Consider the following 5,344-nt stretch of genomic DNA (forward strand, 5'->3'; position numbering starts at 1 on the left):
GCACAAAGTTCAATTGAGTCGTGTTCATACAGACGGAAAACGCCATACTGTTGCATTCGGGCTTCAAATGGGCAGGCTTGACCAGGGTAGAACCCCTGTCTAACAGCAAAACAGGCGTGAAGGGATGCAGTAGGTTTATCATCCGGAAGCCATCATTCACCCCCTGAAAAGTATGAAGCCGCCGTTTAAACAGATATTACGGGGTGTACCGCTGTGGAGAAACCTCCTCTGGGTGTCCACCATTCAGCATTCGTTAGTGGACGCACAGACTGCTTCGTATTAATTTAAATTATTATTAAAATATTGTTGTATTGAGCAGTGTTGTCCTAGTGGCTTCAGCATGCCACTCTCATCCCTAAGGTCGTAGGTTCGATCCCCGGCTATGCACCATTGGATTTTCTTTCTATGTGCGCATAACATTAGCTCGATCAAGAACTGATATAGCGTTTAAGACTTTATAAGAAGAAAAGTTTGTTTGAAATACAAAATGTGATCGTTCATGCGGCAGATTCTTTTGACACTTACAGCTTCCTCTGTCCTCGATCCGTCATTCTGTCGAAAGAATTAAATATAATGAATGAGCGTCGTCGGTAATATGGAATATATAAATATAATTTTAATATAACAGGAGGCACGCAGGCTGCAGGCTCTTGATGTTAAATGATACCGCCGCCCATGGACCCTCACATTGCCAGAGGGCTCGCAAGTGCGTTGCCGGCTTTTCAAGAATTGGTACGCTATTTTCTTGAAGGACCCTAAGTCGAATTGGTTCGGAAAAACTGCCTTAAGGGTCGCCACCCTCCAAAAAGGCACATTGTTTTGTTTTTTTTTTGTCATCGTTTCTGGAAGTATGGCGAGTGGAAAAAATATATGGTGGACATGAATAGTATATGTATCCATTTTGAAAAGATCGATACATGATTTAAATAACTTCGCTTGATAGAAAAAAATCCAAACAAAGCTAATTGTTGACACTTTGAATGCATTTTATGACGAAAATGTATATAGAACATGATTTTGAAATTTACACGATATATTTTATGGCAATTCAAGTAATACATTTCAGAAAAAAAATTATATTAATTTAATGTTTTACATAAAAAAAAAATATTACAGGCCGGCGCGCCTCAGTTCTCCAGCTCTCCATTGCGTACCGCAGTCCAGCCCGAGACACTGACACAGAAATTCGTGCTGGGATAGGGCCTTAAGACACGCTCAGTTGTGAAATGACGAACTTCGAGGTGATATGGATGGTAATTTGTATTCACGCCTGTTTTCTGAGAGACAGTGGTACCGCCCGGGTAGTGCCGAGTTTCAGCCCATTTGCCTGAAGCCCAAAGGCAACAGCATGGCACTCCCACTAGGAAATTAAGTAACAAGACAAATCTTAATTATATATTAATGATTTTTAAATTTGGAAACAAACTATTAATTATAATAAATATCAGTATATTAATACTGATATATTTAATTAACATTGCGACTGTATTTTGGCATCGTGGACGTCGTGGGATATCTAAGGTTAATATATAATAGAAAGAGATGTTTGGTTAGCGCCAAATTCTATTCTATTGATTAGATTTAGAAGATTAGAATTAGAGAAATCATCCGGAACAAAGCGTACTATTATTTAAAATAAGAAAAAATATTTTTTTATTAGATACGAACAATGTTTTAAATTTTCTAAATCACACTTTGTTAAGACTTAAAACGACTTTTAAAATTTATTTTTAAAATGTTTGTATACAATTTTATTATATAAATTTCGCCTTCATATAGATGTCAAACTTGTAGCTATGTTTTTAAATATCAGATGTTAACTCAAAGCATATTAAAATATCAAAGTAATTGGCAGTTACAATTGGGTTTCTGAGAGAATTAATTTTTTTATTGTTTGACCGCGTTCAACCATTATTTCAGGCTGTTACGAACACGTGTTTACATTTATACTGATTTTATTTGACCTACATTCTAAATTAATATCCACGCTTGCACAATTCAACTCTTTTAAATAAATTTGATTAGAGAAAAACCGTAAAGATAAAAAAATCATAAGAAAGGTTAATCGTCGAAATCCAGAGGCCTTTTTTGAAATTTTAGAATTTCCCAATTAACAAAGATTTTTTACCATACGTAAGAACATTATATTTTAGATGTAATAGAATTCAGAAAAATAAAAATATAAAAGATTTCTGGCAGCGGTGGGATTCGAACCCACGCCTCCGAAGAGACTGGTGCCTTAAACCAGCGCCTTAGACCGCTCGGCCACGCTACCTTGATGAGCAATTTCAAAATAGATAAATAGCTACCGATAAATATTATTTATAACAGCTAAAATTATATAAACTCATTATTTATAGTGATTATATTTTTAGACTTGGCCCAGCATATGTCTTTTTAATACTCAATTAAACTACACTACAAATGTTAAAAAGATTTACGAATACGGAGTGACAAAGGATATTGCCATTGTCTAAAACAGACATTTTATACTAAACAAAAAATAATAATGGAAACTCTGGTGAAACAAACTTAGATGAATTAACCTTTGGCCAGTATCGTAATTAAAATTTTAACATTGTTTAGAGATCTGACCAGTTTAGAGGTCAGAAAGGTATATCCGTAAATAAAAAATAAGTCAATGGCGCTATAACCTTTTGGGGTCTGCCCCTTAGATTTATTTATCTGTTTCTTGAACATTAGTTAATTTAGTATTCCTACTAAATAGGTGATAGCCTCCAGTGAGACGCCGACAATTTTTTAGTCTAAGACACACTAGTCCTTCCTCACTATGTTTTGCTTCAGTATTCGATTGAATGTTAAATCCCCACATAGACAGAAACTCCATAGGTGCACAGCCGAGGATCGAACTTCCGACCTCAGTAATAAGAGTCGCAGACTGAAGCCAGTTGGCCAACACTGCTCACTCCTACTTGTTAATCCGTAGTTATTAAGTACGTTCTGTTGTTACGTAGTAAATTGACAGTCAAGATTTTGCAATACATTAACCACTACAAATTGTACTTATTTTTCAAATTTTACGATTAGATTTGTTAGTCTTTGAATCGACCAAAAACATACTAGGGGGCCGTTCAAGTGTAGGTAATTGAACTTGAACGGCCCCCTAGTAAGCACTACATATACCTTGATATTCGTATTTGGTGATTACGTCAAAAGTAAATATTTACTTTTTGACACATATTACGATTATGTACTATGTATTACTTTTGAGAGCTTTGCTTAATTTTGCTGGAAAGAAGAGCGGGGGGGGGATAAATTGCAGTAAATCTGCTTACGTAATAACCCTCGGTCCTGGTTATATAATGACAATGTACGTACTTTGAAATAGTATTTAAATGATAAATTAGAGAAGTGTTAAAACGGGAACCCTTTAAGATATAATGTTTACATTTTATGAAAGATAAGTTGTACATATATTTTACTGAAATTGGTCTCATCACTCATCAGCAAAAACACTTTGCATGTGACATGAGTGATATTTGTAGTACCTTTTCGTTGACACTACATTTACGTTATATGACAGCTCTGAAGTCTACATAATACACAGCTCATGGATTAGTTTTAGAACAAAAATACGAACAAAACTTACAAATGCTATTCTCAAAGGGCCGGCTATGCACTTGCGAGCCTCTTCTGACAATGTGAGTATCCGTGGGCGGCGGTATCACTTAACATCAGATGAGTCTCGTGTCCGTTGCTCCATGTCAAGTAATGAAAACAGATCATTAATTGGACGTCATATGAAGTAAGTAAAAATCATCGATTAAAACCAGCGGTGTTATTTGGCAGATCCCCTCTTTCTAATTAATTTAAGAACTTGCAGTATTCATGATCATATACTTTTGCTACATTAGTGTCCAATTTACATGAACAGCATACAATTAGTACTGTAAATAAATAGTATAGATATTAAGAAAACACTTTTTAAACGGAGCTATGTACTTATTATTATTAAAAACTTATAATTATGTACATAATTTTAATTTTTTTACCGACGTTTCTCGTGCTTTTCGGCGTGTATAGTATAGATATATTCTGAATTGATTACAAAATTGACAGTTCACCCCACATACACACTCTCACGTATATACATACTCTCACTTTCACACCATCACACTCCACAGTCGAAATATTACGGGAAAACCTTAATATTATATCATTTTAATTATTTTTCCATTTAGTAAAACATTTTTGAACCTTTTTTCTATATATGTATTCCATTCTCAGCTCTATGTGTAGTATTATTGTTTTATATATAAGTATATAAAATATATGTAGTAATATAATAGTTCCAAAATCAACTATCAGACAGTCTTTTTAATATTAAACAGATACTTACTTAATGCTTAGAGATAAATAAATTATTATAGCTCTGAACTAAGCTCGACTCGGCTTACAGTCTAATTGTATTTTTACTTTGACTAAGAAACGTTTTTATATTTATTTAACTCTTAAGAAACTTGCTTTAATCCAGCCATATTTAATCAGACAACAGGAATAAATAACGGCTAAAGTTTAACCCGTAACAATTCCAAAGGATACGCACACATTCACGGTATGCAGTCCCTGGCCCAGACGGTGAGCCCGCTACGAAAGAGATGGAGATAGTGGCCTAGCGTAAGAAGAGCACATCCGAGTGATATTGAACTTCTGAAGCGTGACGTCATTAGCGACCTACCTGCAGCTGTGTGTTGGTGTGCGTGAACCAGACCCTGAAACTTCTGTGTGTGCTTCCGTGTCCCAGACGTCTATAGTATGTATAGGTTTTATGCAACAGGCGCTTACGGATTTTTTTATGAAACAATAGTGCCATCTACTGTGCTATTGGTGTGTTGGTATAGGGATAGTATATTATGTGGGGCAAAGGACAAATTTCATTAATCGTTCAAAGTTGTGTAAGTTGTCCAAATAAAGTTATCGATTCGGAATCGAATATCACGACGAAGCATTGAATAAATACAGCTGAAGCTGCCTAACACGTTGCCGTATAATATAAGTTAATTTAGGTTTGACGCTTAAAATAGGTTTTTCTTCGAGTCTCAATAATATAGACTATATTCCAATACGTATTTTCAATCAATTAGTATTAGGTAGGAAGAAGCTTCAATAACAGAAATATATATTAAAAATTATTTATTAAAAAACTATATATTTGATAGAAAGCTATAAAACAGAATCGACAATCAATTCTTGTAACTTAATTATTAAGTTTTGAGAATTACAAATCAAACTGAGCACAGCGATTATATAAAATAAAATGAAAGTAATATTTTACAAAGCTGTACATTTAAATTCATTTTAATGATTAATTAATAAGCTTAAT

General features: G+C 34.3%; 1 non-coding gene across 1 annotated transcript; it reads right to left on the minus strand.

The window, feature by feature from the left end:
• Positions 1 to 2,193: 2,193 nt before the first annotated feature.
• Trnal-aag lies at positions 2,194 to 2,275 on the minus strand. Its single transcript has one exon. It is a non-coding gene; the product is annotated as a tRNA-Leu (tRNA).
• Between the last annotated feature and the right edge of the window lie 3,069 nt (positions 2,276 to 5,344).

Source organism: Pieris brassicae, chromosome 1 (assembly GCF_905147105.1).
Source record: "Pieris brassicae chromosome 1, ilPieBrab1.1, whole genome shotgun sequence".
Taxonomy (NCBI): domain Eukaryota; kingdom Metazoa; phylum Arthropoda; class Insecta; order Lepidoptera; family Pieridae; genus Pieris; species Pieris brassicae.